The sequence below is a fragment of the Ambystoma mexicanum genome, chromosome 4q (assembly GCF_040938575.1).
Source record: "Ambystoma mexicanum isolate Mex_15411 chromosome 4q, UKY_AmexF1_1, whole genome shotgun sequence".
In the NCBI taxonomy this organism is placed as follows: domain Eukaryota; kingdom Metazoa; phylum Chordata; class Amphibia; order Caudata; family Ambystomatidae; genus Ambystoma; species Ambystoma mexicanum.
In genome coordinates, this window is record NC_090928.1 from 597,749,156 (window position 1) to 597,765,434 (window position 16,279).

Below are 16,279 nucleotides of genomic sequence, written 5' to 3' on the forward strand. Positions count from 1 at the left end.
CTCCATCATCCAGCACTGCATGCATCCTGGAATACCATAACCTGGAAAGAGGAGAAAGAAAGACTGCATTAGTAAGCATTTACTCACGTTTCCTACCGAATGAAGAAAGCCACACAATTCTTACCTGGGTAGTCATCTCCTGGTCAGTATCATTGCTGGAACATTACGGCGCTCGGCGAGGAACATCGCAACCTGCAAGGAGAGAAAAGACACAGGTTAGCAATATAAAAGGCGAAACAGGGCCGCACATCGCGCATTACTCACCGGACAGCATCGCACACACCGCGCTTTCGCCTACCGGCCCATGCTCATCTTCAAACTGCATGACAACACCAAAATACCTTTCCATACCTAAAAGGAAAGAAGAAAGACATTATTATTCGAACTAAGAGGAACATAAGAACTGCATATAAAGACTGTCTCAGCAGGCCTGGATTCCCACAGGGTGGCTTGCACCAGTGAAGCAACTTGGTCGCTGCTCGCCCCCCAACATCTAAGCGCCCCTGCCACGAGGAGCAGGACGGAGAATCCACCGTTTACAATATTAAGGTAAGGCAAAGGCCCAAGGGGGAGGAAGGAGTTGAGGCCAAGGGAGGTGGGAAAACAAAGACAATCTGATATTGAATCCAGCTCTCCTATACTGCAGACCCATCTTTAACCAGAGGCCTTACCAAGGGACCGGGAGAGGGTTCGAGAGTGCAAATCATCCAACCAGGGCTGGGTGGCGTCCCTGTGGATACCAGGTGAGCCTAACAGCAACACAGTCAACCACAACATCCTAATAAAAAGAATGAAAGAAATAGGGCTCACTGGCCCAGCACTGCTCTGGATCAAATCCTTCCTCGTGGAAAGGACAGACTCTATCTGGTTACAACCTTTCAAATCCATGCTACGGGATTCCTCCTATGGAGTACATCAAGGCACCTCACTATCCCTGCTTCTTTTCAACATCTACATGACACTGCTAATCAGCCTCAAAAAGCATGCACTAACATGCAACAACTACGCAGATGATGCACAAATCATCTTAAAATTTGGGGACATACAAGAAGAGAATGTACGCCTAGGAGAGTGTCTCAAGGAGCTCTACCAATGGATGAACATTAACGAACTTAAAATCTTTCTTGAACCCCAAGTGAATGCAATAATCCGGAAATGCTTCTTCCTCCTACAAACAATAACAATGATCGTACCATTCTTCTCCTTCTGGCACAAACCACTGGCCATCATATCCCTCATTATGTCCAGGGTTGATTATGCTAACAGCATATACCTCGGAATGGCAGAATACCTAATGAGGAAACTACAATAAATACAAAATGCGGCAGCCAGTCTCCTCTTCAAACTCAGCAGAAGAGATCACATCACACCACTGCTCAGGATGCTACATTGGCTCCCAGTCAAAAAGATAATCTCCTTCAAAGCCCTGTGCATAATGCACAGAGCAATACACAACCAGGGAGCAGACTTTATCCAAAATAAAATCTCCATATATAACCAGCTAGAACCCTGAGATCCTGCAACGACATCCGCCTTCAACCCAAATGGTACCAGAAGAAAAAAATGGGCAGCTCAGCATTCTCCTGCTTAGCCGTGAATCTATGTAACTCCATTCCGAGGTTTGCTATGCTGAGTAGTTCTTGTTGTTTTAGTGCAGTATTTGAGAGGTGTATGTGGAGGGTTGATTGTTAGTAACAGTTTGGGTTGTTAGTGGAAAACGTCTGTGCAGATGGGTGGATTCACACAACCAGCACAGAGCCATATTTCAATGAAGAGACATTCAAACAAGAGCAGACAAACCCAATTGCCATACATAGCAGTGGCCGAGGGTATGAAATGTTAGACAACACCATTATGGCAGAAGAAACACTCAGTGAACGAATGTCCCCAACAAATTTACAATCAACTCTCCATTCCACGGAACCAACCAGTCCCGTGCACAAATGGTCCTGCACCTCAATGTGTAACGTGCGAAAACAATCCTTCAAATCTTTACAGCAATTCCTCAATCAGTATGTGAAAGCGAAAGAGAAAATGAGAATGTTAGGGAGAAGTCTCAGAAATGTACTAATTCCCTTCTACCTTAGAGACCCCCAGCTCTTTTGCTGGACTTTGGGACTTTTTTTCTCCCATGTAAATTTAATGTGATTTATTCTCTGTGTTTCTTTTGACTTTGGAGTCTGACAAACTCCATAGGCATCATCTTTACATGGTGTCACACAGTACCTTCAGTGCAGTGGCACAGGGAAGTCTCTTAGATTTCCCAAAGGTTTAAATACCTTCTCTTGGATAAACTACTGTTTCCAAGGGCAGTGAAGTGAAATTGACTTTACTTACATTTTGTAACTTTCTAGACCCAGCACACACTATCTTACAATAGGGTGCTGGAGGGGTTACTTAGTATCCCCTTTGTCTAGTTTCTCTTGTAACAATTTTATGTTACCCTTTCTGCAATTAATGGCTGGTGGCAGTGGTTTACTTTTTACTAACATTGTGTGTTTCTACCGTGAGCTGCGTTCGCAGCTGCAGTAAAACAGCCATGGATGCCCATTTTGTCAAAATGGCCCTGTCCTTCTTATTTCACCATTTCTTGTTGGAAAGGTCCTTCTTGACATTTACTCTGCGTGCCAAACCGGGTTTGGTCTCTTTGTTCATTTTGTCTTTGGCAGGATTCACGAGTGAAGCCCGCCTCTGGCTCCAGTATGTCTGTCGGGGGCAGGAAGGGAGGTAGGTGCCCAAAACTCTATGTGCTTAATCCCCTTGGTTACAGGAATGCACACAAAGGTGATTGGCCGGCTGGCTGTCCAGCAAGGACAGCCACCCGGCTGTGTGATTGACAGCTAGGCTGGAATGAATGGGAGAAACCTGCATAAAAGGCAAGGCTTTTTGGCTTGGAAGGCATAGTCGACCACTGGATATCGGAATCCGAAGAAGAACTTAGAAGAGATGCCTGCTGCAACTCCTGGACCGTTGGTTTGCCCGGTGAAGCCCTGCTGCTGTGCTGAAGCTCCGACTAAAGAAGCCCTTCAAGGACGACTTCTCCCTTTGAGTTGGTGGGACCAATCAACTCCAAAGTAAGCCCGCCTGGACATCCTCTCGAAGCTGGTTGTATTTCCACTGCAGTTGCTGCTGGAACCGAAGAGCCAGGGAGAGGAACACCAGATTGTGTGCGTTGCTTTTAAGCCAGACCCGAGTGCCTAGGACGATCCTCAGGACTCCCAGGAAGCAGGACTGACCAAGCCTGAGCCACCTCAACAGAGTGCTGGACCCCAGAAGCAAGGAAAGTCTGAAGTGGTATCCGAGAACCGCAGTGTTCCTATTTTCTGTTAGACACGAGGAGCTGAAACACTGAAGGAACGCAGAATTGAAGTTTGCCCATAGCTGCCACTGACTGTCCCGCTACAGAACAGGAGTCCCCAGACGTCCTCCCTCTTGTCCCCACAACTGAGGCTCAGGAACAACCAGATATGCAGAGCTGTACAGGAACAGAAGCCAGCTGAAACCATTTTTTCTAACCAGAGGTAGTGTAAAGTCTAAGAGAACTTACCTCTTGTTGTGTAGCCTGGCTTGCTCTCAGTTGAGACCTGCTTTGGTTACCTTGCAGAGTTGCTAAAGCATTGCCCGTCACAAGCCTCCCAGCTTGTGGCCCTTCAAGTGTTCTATTTTTTCTACAAACCTTTCTACAAACATTGTGTAAGACTTTTTACCTACCTGCAAAGAAGATCTTCAGCTCCCCTTGACATTGTGCAATTAACATTGGCTCTCCTGGCTCCCTGAGTGACTCTTCTTACCTCTGACTATGTGCTGTCTCTTTCCCAGGAAAGGGTTAATTTACTCTGCATTGTAAGGTTTATCGGAATTGAAATTATTTGTTAAACTTTGTTTTATTCCTCCATTCTATCTTTTGCACCCAATTCAGTATTGCTCTAAATGTACCAGTGATAAATCAATGTCCACGGTGTCCTAGCTATTTTAGTCACCTGGGGGTGCAGGAAGTGTCTGGGTGCCACCCCCAATGGGTATCATCTGATTTAGAGAAACTAAGAGTGTGTTTTGAAATATTTTTTAAGTGTTAAATGTTTTGCTCCCTTTCTAAAGAAGGTATGTATAACTAATTGTGAAATAAATTAATAATTATCAAGAAACCTTGAGTGTAAGTGTTTATTTGAATAACTGTACTCTGAAACCCTGTGCCCCAACATTACTGCTCACATTGACCCCTCTTGAGATAAGCCTCGCTGCTCGACCACACTACCAACCTGTGTAGTTCAGACTTATACCAAGGGTTGTGTCCCTATTGCCAGGGGGTCAAGGTTATTGTAGTGCACCCAAAGGGTACTTCATACAATCTTGCCTAACAGAGAATGAAAATGTTGCACACCATGGACTCCTGTCCAGTGCGCCAATACACAGGACTGTGAGGACATCATTTAGCCTACATTTCCGGGCCTGCTTGCAGAAGCACCTTCCACCACATCAAAATGTTAGCGACACACCTTTCCACTATACAGAATCTTCCCCAGAAACTGTTCTATGGGTATAGCCCTGCTTTAGAACTGGAGCATTTAAATCACACTCTACTACATGGCACAGCCAAAGAACTCCTAGAAGAAATAGACCACATCCAAAGCAAATATTCTGGAAGTGAAGAGCACTTACAAAATGCAGTAACTTTAGAAAAGAGTACTGACAACCTCACAGATGGCAACCTTCTAATACACACATACAAAAAAGAAATAGCAAAGTTTAAAAGCACATCTGCTGAAGTACCAAACCAAGTATGTGTGTGTTGTCGTATAACTTTTTATACAAAGAGCACCAAAACTGTAGATATAACGTACAAAATAGAAGACAATGAGGAATCCCAATGGTTCCAATTAGTTCTCTACTTTATAGCAGAAAACAAATACGAAATGACTAACCCATCAATACTTTGCACATACTGCAGTACTAAGCTTGATAATAACCAAATGCCATCATGGACAATCGCTAATAATTTGGAAATATTCCCACTTCCAAAACCACTGCAACAGCTTAATTTGTATGAGAGCATTCTAATCCAAACAGTACACTCATTTCAAGCTATAATACCTTGAGCCTAAAACAGCCAAGTTGCCTCCTTCTGAATTACTAAAAGGCATTTGTTTCAAAGTAGTTTATTTGCCATTAGATCTTAAAGAAAATGTAGACACTCTGGGAGTGCAACGGCCATTAGATCAATCTTTGATTATCCTAGTAAATGGTGTACCTACAAAGACAAAGAAATTTGGCAACAACTGGTAGACTTAAACAAAGTTAGAAAAGCCCTACAATATCTTAAAGAGAACAATGAATACTACAAATAAATAAACATTGAAGAAAACCTAAGGGAAACCACCAAAATAATTCAGGATTCCTCATCAACTTGCCAATTTGAACATGTAGATCCTATTACTGCATCCAATATTTTAGACCAGTATACAATTCACCCACTGCACTCCAAAGAAAGCAGAGACAATGCACTAGAAACATATCAAATGTGGCAAGCAAAAGGATCTCCAATCAGCATTTGGGGAAAAAAGTGTAGAAGCACAAGCCTTTCCTCTGCTCTTTCCTACTGTGAAAGGGGGAAGGTATGATGAAAGATGCACACAAATAACAGCATCAGAATATCACTCTTTACAAATGTATTCTGAAGACCCAAGATTCAGACAAAACGTTAAATACACATTCCACCTCCTGTTTGAAAGTGAACTAGCAACTCTATGTTACAGAGTTGCACACACATTCAAAACAGGTTCCATTTTTCAAAAACATGTCTGCTACGCAACTACTTCAAAAGGTACAAGACCAAGATGAAGTTTTGCAGTCAAATATCACAAATCTCTTGGCAAACATGTGTGGTACAAAAGAATACTGGTTCCAATGTCACGCATATGTACGTTGTATGCTACAGAACCTTGGCCCACCCACACGGTTTTTCACTTTGAGTTGTGCAGAGTATGCATGGGAAGACTTGCACGACTTCCTACGCATAGCAAACCAAAACAAAGAAGGGATAGATATAAAAACTCCAGGAGAACTCTGCTCTCTTGACCCTGTAAATGTATCAAGTTACTTTCATCACCGCTTTATTGCCAAGCTGCACTTCATCTCTAATAAAACAATTCCACCCCTCTGAGAAGTATAACACTTCTTTTAGAAAAAGAATACAATCCAGAGGAGCACCACACATACACATGCTTTTGTGGATGAAAGATGCTCCTAAATTTGGTCAGGACAGTGATGCCCAGAGATGTCCTTTAGGGGTCGCCAGGGGTTGCAGCTGCAACCCCTGAGGTGTCCCTTAGTACCCCTGTCATCGCGCTTGCTACTCCTAAAAAAATAATTAAAAAAATAAATGTTTTTAATGGAAGCTCCTTGGCTGCGACCAGTGCCATATGGCTCTTTGCTTCTGGAGTGGCTAGCTTTCATGCTCAGGTCTCTAAAGTACAGGGGTTACACAAGTTTAACACTTTCAGCAGTGACCCTAAATAAGAAACAATAGGAATGCCCAATAATGTGTCTTTCTAGAATTCTATACAATAATTGCTAGAATATTTAAAGGTTTATTTTAGGCACACTTGAGGGGGTGAGTTGTTGATTTGGTTTGTTCTTAAACGCTCAACTCAGCCTTTCATCCTTCTGAGGTCGATAAATGAGTACCAACACAGGTTGGGTGATATTGTATGTATATTTTTTCTATATAATGCGCTTAAGCGTAAGTGCTATATAATAACACATCATTATCATTTGGCCATGGACATCTGCTTGCATTCACAGTAATTTGGTAATACGGGCGTATACACACTGATCTTAATGATACATATGGCGATCCATTCTTGTATGAAATGTATATCACATTATAGTGATATCGTAACCATATTTTTCATAGTGTACTTAGGAACAATGTTATGTGATGCCACTTCCCGTTTTGTCAAGGGGTGAAAGGTCGTGTTCCATCGCTTCCCGTGATATCACTTTGCAGTGGAGTCAACTGATCAGAGGTCAAGGGTCGTGTGATGTCACTTCCGCTACCCCTGGCATTTTGGTGAAATGACATCCCTGGTACTGTTTTGCAGTTCTTTCACAAATATTTATCTTGAGAAATCCCTTCAGAAAGCACACATAGTGAGCGCAATACACACATTTTACTGTCCCACAGACATAAATGTGGCAAATATTGTCAACGCAGATATAAAAACAAAGGCAAATACTACACCAAATGCCGCTTTGGTTTCCCTAGACCAGTTTCAGCAAAATTATAAGTAAACAGCTTCATGTCTTCTGTTAGACACAGTGTGAAAGGCAAATCTCCTAAGAACACATACTGCATTAAAAGAAGCAAAGCTTCAAATTACATTATTGATTACAATGGAATCATTGCTATCTTGTGGAATGCAAATATAGATATACAGTACATTGCAGATAATTCCACTGCTGTTGCATGATATGTCACAGCCTACCTAACCAAAGCTGAGAAAACAGAGCTCAAAGACCTCTGGGATGACATATCATGTGACAAAACACTGTCACAAAAATGATAGAGCTTTGGCATAAAAATTCTCTCCGATAGAGAAAGTGGTTGCTATGAAGCTGTAGACCTTTTAAAAGGCACAGCCTTATATGGGACATCTGAAAACATAGACTGGCTAAGCCTTGGTCATGATGCATCCAGAAAGAAAGTGCTCAAATCATACCAAGACATAGGACCTCATTACACGGATGGCGGTAAGGATTTACCGGTACCGGTAAAATACTGGTACCAGTAAATCCTTACCGCCTTACTACGAGGTCCCTTTGCGGGGTGGGGGATTTAACGCCTGCTTTTTGCAGGCGTCAAAATCCAACCCGCAAAGAGACCTCGGAGCTAATTACGGCACCGCAAAATTGCGGTGCCGTAATTAGTGCCTTCCCCATTCCCATAGAGCCCTATAGGGGAGAAATGGGAATGGGGAAGGGCAACGGTGGAAGGGGGATTTACCGCCCCTCCAACCTTGGAATGGGGCGGTAAATCCCCTTTCCACCAAGGCGGTGCCGGTATTTTACCGGCATGAGCCATGGCGCTAATAGCGCCATGGCTCACCGCCTACCGTGTAATGAGGCCCATAGAAACAATAGTCAAAAATGATCCCAACAGCCCAGACATTTTGAAAAACAATTTATTGGACACATACTACCCAAACAGGAGGGTATCAGGCAATATTATCCCCACCAATAATATTGCTATATATATGGTCGTTGGGAACGGCAATAGGCGATATTATTAGTGGGGATACTTTTTGGGGTAAAGAGGAGTGGGGGTTGCAGGGGTTGTCTCCCGCTCCCTTTAAAATATAATGAGGGTTGCGGGTGAGTCCCCCACAGGTTCAATGGGTTAATATTGCTGCAAAAATACAGCACCATTCTTGTATGGCGATATATTTGCGGGCATATTAACACATGGAACCAACAGGAGTATTCTTTGGAAACCATGCGTCTATACCACGTAGCCCAACATTTCTAGTACAAGAATAATATTAAACCAGATGAAAAAAAAGTAAATACATAGTCAAAAGTTGTGAAGGCAGCCTGGTTAAACTTACCAAACCCAGCCTGATTAATCATATGAAGCTATCATTTAAAACTCCTTAACGTAGAGAACTTTACTACATGTCCCTACTCCAACTTATTAAACCATGGAGAAAAGAAGATTTATTGGACACCCATGAATCCTATGCAAATTCAATGCAAATGAAAGCAGTATAACAGATATCAACTTCAAGCAGTACAAAAACATGTTGGACAATGAACGCCATTAAGATGAAGAAGTGCAAGCACAACCAAATGAAGACACTCCTGAGGGCAGTCAACCTTCTGTTACAGGAAGCTCAGAACCACTTGGAGAGCCACTCATAGTAAATGAAGTGCAGAATTTGCCATGACTGAAGTAGAAAACACCATGTGTCAGAATGAGGAATATGAAGAAATCTTTGCTCTACTGAAATCACAACTCAATGATGAACAACATAGCATTTTCCTAGAAGTAACTAAAGAAATTGAACATGGTGTGCAGCACTAAACTAAATCATGTAGCTGTCAAAATTATAAACCTGTACTCCTGTATGTAAGTGGTGAAGCTGGTTCAGGCAAAACATTCTTAATAAAAATCATCAGCAAGTTCCTCCAAAAATTAACAAACAACAAGCTTTCAGCTGTTGTAACAGCCCTGACAGGTTTAGCTGCCTGCAACTTTAGGTGGTGTTACTTTACACCGACTGATGCTCCTTCTAGTAGAACACCAAAACAAATTAGAGTACTACAAACTTTCAATAGAAGCTGCTATGGAGCTATGCAGAATTCTGAAACAAATGAAAATGCTCCTAATAGATGAGGTGAGCATGGTCTCCAAACTAATGTTGGCTTTGATTCACCTCAGATTACAAGAGGTCCTTTAAATGAACTACGAAGAACTCTTGGAGGAAAACACGTTATTCTTTTCAGAGATCTTCCTCAATTAACACCAGTGAAAGGTGAACCTATTTCTAAAAGCTTAGGACACAAACTGTGCCGTAGCACACTTGGCAGCATAGGAAATGTAAATCTCTGGCACAGTTCCAATACAGAGAACTAACTCAAAACATGCGTCAGTTTGAAACACTTTTGTATGAGCGCGATATCAATAAAATATCAATATCAATTTCAGACCTCACCTATGCTAACATTTTAAAAACCATTTGGATTGGTGTGCTTTCTAAGGATGCACAGTCTATCTTAAATAGTAGACTCATCCATGAGCTATACGGGCATAACACATCTGCTGCTGATATCATGGAACAATTAGCACACATAAATGTGAAATGTATGTCCTTAATGCCAACCCTAGCAAGCTGTTCACAATTCAATGAAACAATGTTAAAAAAAGAAATGCAACCAATAGCACTAATTAACTCCACAGACAAACTGGAAGTGCACATTATGACACTGCCTATGTGTCAACAAGACAGAGCACGACTAAATAGCTTAGAAAACTGTATCTCCAACACAGCTGGTTTGGAGTAAACATTGTGTTTAAACTGTAGAGTAATGCTTTAACGTAACCTTGACGTGGAGCAAGGTTTAGTTAATGGAGCACTTTGTGCAATTGTAGGCTTTCAAACATATCCACGTGACAACAACATTCAGTTTGTCAACATCCACTTTGACAAACCTTCAGAAGTTAAAAGGATAGGACGCTCAACAGCCCGATTCCTTCTTTTTAGAGACATGCATGTACGGTACGCAGAGAACAGTTTTCTCTGTCTCTTGCATATGCAGTCACAATTCATAAATCCCAAGGTCTAACCCTAGATCAGGCATTGATTGACATTGGCAGCACAGTCTTTAAAGAAGGTATGAGTTACGTAGCACTGTCACGGCTACGTACACTTGAAGGACTATTTCTAGTCAATTTTGATACAAACAAAGTCAAGGCTGGCATTCCTTGCATCGTAGAGTACAACAGACTACGTGCACTCTACACACCCCATCTCGATATGTACCCTGTTCCTCAAAAAGGTAAACTTGTTAAAAGCAAAGTAATATCGGTCTAATTTCCCTCCACTATTTGCAGCCTTAGAGGCGGACCTCAAGCGGTGGGTAACACAGGAGATCTTGCTGATGGGCCGTATTACGGCGTGTAAAATGAACTTGCTACCGAGGTTCCTTTATGCGTGCTCCTCATCTCCCAGTTCCGATCTTGGCACCAGCCCTCCAAAACCTACAGAGGAAAATGTTGCAGTTTATCTGGAGGGGGAAAAAAGCCAGAATCCCTAGATCCACGATGCTGGGCAACGCGAGGCTCGGTGGTCTCCGGGTCCCGGATCTACAGAAATACCAGATGGCGGCCCAGCTGGCCTGTATTCAGTCATGGCAAATACTTACTAACTGTCCTAGATGGGTGGACCTCGAGCAGGCGCAGCTACCCCTGCCGTTATGTTTCCTCCCACATGTACCTTCTCCGGATCGGCGGCAATGGAGGGGTCTGCTTGCGACCACTAAACATACCTCCTCAGTCTGGGACAAAGCGCTGAGACTAAAAAAGATTCCAGTCGCCCCAGTGTTTATGAATCCGTCCTTCTCACCTGGCCTGTCAATTCAGAACTTTAGGCCCTGGATCGCAGGGGGTCTGGAGACCCTGGACAGCTTTTTGAGGGGGGTCAACCCTGCATCTTCGAGCGCTGTAAAGAACTTTTCAAGCTCCAGGAATGGGATAGGTTCACATACATCCAGTTGACCACTGGTGCACTCATCCACAAACTCGTCAGCGGCCACTCGCCCCCCAACTGCTATGGAATTGACACTCACTGAGCTTCCACTCCGAGGAAGAATCTCTTCTCTTTACAAACACCTCCAATCAGACTGTCTAATTTCCAAGCCACGCTATATGGCCCAATGGGAAGCAGACCTGGGCCACCCTATTGAAGATCAACGCTAGGTCGATATCTGTCCCGGGCCCACACTTCTTCATCCTGTATCACAAATAGGGAATGCGCTTATAAGATCCTCCTTCTGTGGTATTTCCCGCCCTTAAGACTCCATCATATGCATCCCACTCTCGACCCACACTGCTGGAGACAATGCGGCCAAATGGGCTCCTTCTTCCATATGTGGTGGTCCTGCCCCAAGGCCCAAGCCTTTTGGAACCAATGCTTGGCAACGATTGCAGACATTACTCAGGTGCAACTGCCCCTAGACCCCGAACCTATCCTCCTTGGAGCTCCGATTCCTGGTATCTACCCAAGGTCGGGACCTAGGGCCAAACTTCTATCTCAATGCTTACTGGCGGGTAGGAACGTGATTGCCCGCACTTGGAAGATGACGGAAGGCCCCCTTATGCCGTTCTGGTGGGTGAAGCTCTGGGACATTTTGATAGCTGAAAGGGTGACGGCCGCCAGAGCAGGCCTGTTGCATCGCTTCCATAACATCTGGGGTCCGGTCCTAGACTATGACCAAAATTTCCCGGCCTTGACGTTTAAGCCTCAATTGGCCAGGAGAACAGTACAAGCTGGGTATTCCCAGCAGGTGTGGGGGGAAGACATTTGAGACTGGGGGAGGGATCGGGAAAGAAATTGTAATGTTCTGTACTGCGCATCATGTTGCGAATGTTTAAGCTGTGTTTTGTAATTACCTGCCTTCTTAAAATAAACATGTTTTAAAAAATAAAATGCAAAGTAATGCAAACAGAACTTATAAGAGATCTCCCAACAGTACCATCAATGAAATTGAAAGCAGCTGCCACTCCATCACGTAGCACAACCACAAAAGGATGTAGTGCAAATGGAAATGCGCATCCAATAGCACAAAGAAAGAGAAGTATGTCTTCTAATAAAACAAGCGGACCTCCAGCAAATGACACAAACAAAGAACTGTCTGGTCCATTCAAATTTTCCAACACAACTTGTGTAAATTGCTATGCAAATGTACCAATCAATGTTCTGTTCCAATTGCCACCAATTGTTGAAAACATTTACTTGAACGGCACAGACCAATTGTGTTTGCAAATGCTCCTCCTTCATAGAAATGCGACAAACAATCCTGACAACAATTACAGTGTCTCAGGAATAAGGCAGGAATTGGACAACTGTGCAGGAATGGTGAGATTCACCATAAACACCATTATTGCAAGTGCTCGAAAGCAAAAACATACCTATAAATGAAATCTTGCAGATTTCATATATGTGGAAACATACATGCACTCTCTGCAACCATGTGGTGCAGGATCAAGTGCCTAATGAGAGCTTTGTGCATTTATCTATACCTAATTGTGAATACATTCCATTTCAGCAGCTGGTGCAAAATGCAAATCATGGCATATTATGTGCTGTTTGCAATTCAGACAATCGTTCCACCTGACACATAAACTCACATAACCAGTACGTAATAGTAATACTTTTAAGGTACAACGCAGATGGTACCAAAAACAACTGCAAGCTTACTAGCTTTACACATGGGCAAGTATCGCTTGGCAAGAAAACCTTCACAACAGTAGGCATAATATACCACACGGGTGGCCTGCACAACCAGTGCAGGCCACTATACTCCATACATTAAAAAGAAATGTGGGTGGTTTGAATGCAATTATACTTCCATTACTCTGAAACAGAGATTACCAGCAAATCTAGCAAATGCCTATTTAATATTTGTGAAACCTAAATTTAGTCACTGACCTGTAAAAGTAGCATAACCTACTGCCCGATAGCCACCAACAGGTATGGAATGGCAAACAAAAAATACCCTTCTGCCCTGTGAAACTGTAAGAACTTTGCATACACCAACCGGTCCTTGAGTACATCAGTTGTGCTGCTATACAGTTTTTCCCCCAAATAACCCAATGTTTATAGACACAGAAAGAACAACTGTGGAAAACATGCACTAATATTATTTCACCCATAGTACTTAAAACGTACTGAGTACGAGGGTCTACAAACTGTCCTCACTAACCAGTAAAACTTCCAACTGTTAGAATATCCCAACTGTTTTCTAAATGTGCCCATAGCACTGCCATCAATACAGCAACTGGCATCTAACTGCACCCATAATACTGCAATGTCACTTTGCAATAGTGGAAAACTTAAATCCACCAACAGGAATGAAGGTGCTTCAAAATATACCCTGGAAAAATATGAAACTGTGAACAGTTAGATACGCAAACTGGTATGTAACTGCATCCATAATACTGCAACATTACTTTCTATTACTACAAAAGTTAAAATCCACCAGCAAAAATGAAAGTTCTTCTAAACATCCCATTCAAGACTTGTAAAGTATCAACAGTCAGAACACGCCAACTGGTATCTCAGTACAACCACAGTACTACAATGTTAGTTCCAGTGCTCAAATTGCTAAAATCCACCTTCAAGAATGAAACTGCTTCCAAAGATACCCTTGAGAACTGTGAACTAGCAACAGAATACGCCAACAGGTATCTAACTGCCCCCACAATACAGCAATATTAGTTTTCAATAGTACAGTACTTATAATACACCAACAGGAATCAAAGTGCATGAATGGATAGTGTTAAAAAGAGAAAACGGAGAAACAGTTAGAATACGCCAACTGGTATCTAACTGCAACCATACCACCACCACTTCCAAAAAGCAAAACACATACACCATTTCAATTCCTCCTACTGGAACAGTGCTTGTGGCAGCAAAACCACGTAGGTGTGCACCTTAAACATTCCTGCAAGTACAGCACACCTCAATGAAACATAGTGTGACACGTAAAGTTAAAAACATTTACTCTTTTTTTTTATCCTGCATGGATTTCTTTTCCCACAGACCCAATGATTATGCAACGGAACACAGGAAATGAGCACATTGCACATTAAACTTGTTTGAAGCATAGTACTTGTAATGTACTAATCATGAGGGTCTACAAAGTAAATGAATATGTGAAAATGTGTTGGATACGACATTATGAAATACCTACCCTAACATGTTATGCTTTTTTTCACAGACAAAGAAACAACAATTTCTCCTGCATTTCCACATGCAACAAACATAATGTGTGCCCGCAATGGCACACTATTCAAAAGTGCTATTTCCATTTCCACTGTCACTGTGTTCCAAAAGTATGCAGTGCCTGAACAGTATGTAGTGTGAGTATACGCTTATTAGTGTCATGCTTCTTCGTAATGGCCGAATTGCATTTCTATACACATGTTTGTGCAATGCTTATGCCAGTGGGCACATTGTTGGGTGCATGGCCGTATTATGCTGTGGTGGATGTGGCCAGCACCTAGACTCTTGGGTGCATGGCCGGAGGCCTCTCGCCATGCACCCAAGAGTTAAGGGGCTGGCCACAAGCACCACAGCATAATACAGCCATACACTCAAGAATCTGGCCAGTGACCACAACCCACACACATAACCCAGCCACTGGAGACCCTGTCCACTTCTGTACACAAACTATTAAAGTACTTGCAGCAGTGGGCAGATTCTTGGGTGCATGGCCTCCAGCCATGCACCCAAGAGTCTAGTGGCTGGCCACAACCACCACAGCATAATACAGCCACGCACCCAAGATTCTGGCCAGTGGCCACAACCCAAACACATAAGACAGCCTCCCGAGGCCCTGTCCACTTCTGTACACATATTCTTATAGTACTTGCAACCACTGGGCAGAATCCTGGGTGCATGGCCATGCACCCAAGAGTCTCGGGGCAGGCCACAACCTTCACAGCATAATACAGGCATGCATCCAAGAATCTGGCCAGTGAGCACAACCCACACACAGAATCCAGCCAAATGAGACCCTGTGCACTTCTGTACACATACTATTACAGTACCTGCAGCCAGTGGGCAGACTCTTGGGTCCATGGCCTCCATGGCCTCTGGCCATGCACCCAAGAGTCTAGTGGCTGGCCACAACCACCACAGCATAATACAGCCATGCACCCAAGAATCTGGCCAGTGGCCACAACCCACACACATAAGCCAGCCGCCCGAGGCCCTGTCCACTTCTGCACGCATATTATTACAGTACTTGCAACCAGTGGGCAGGCTCTTGGGTGCATGGCCTGTGGCCATGCACTCAAGAGTCTAGGGGCTGGCCACAGCCACCACAGCATAATTCAGCCTATACAAACATCCTCAGACCATCTATATTCCACTCCCCTACCCTAATGAAGCCTGCCTGCATTCACCACATAAGCCGCCCACCCAAGGCCCTGTCCGTGGACTACCGCGGTGTTTGCGGACTGCCGCGCTCTGCACGGTCTTCTTCCACCTAACCAAATACATCATATCAACCATCTTTCACTACCCCACCCTTCCCAGCCCCTCTTCCCAACACTGAATGCCCCAAAACATGTTATCCGCAGATACAACATGGAGGGCAGTTTCGGATAAATATGACACACATCACGCTTTTCAGCAACCAATCACGGACACCACACAGCCCTCCAGACCAATCGGAGTTCTGTTCACGGAGCGAACAGGGAAGTGAGTCTGCAGAGCGGACCTAGGTATCACACATTTTTTGGGACCTACATTTTGCCTGTTTTAAAGAAAGCTACTGGATGGATTTACACCAAATTTTCGCCGATCCTGCTGCAAATTTAGTGAAAATCCGTCCAGCGGTTTGGGCTGTAGGCATGAACAAAATCTTTTCTCCATTGCGTCTATGGAAAAAAAAATGTTTTTGGGGACCCACCTATAACTTTGACCCCCCTTGACAAAACCTCACCAAACTTGCCCAAAAAATTCAGAGCAGGCCATATATACCTTTTTTTGCAACC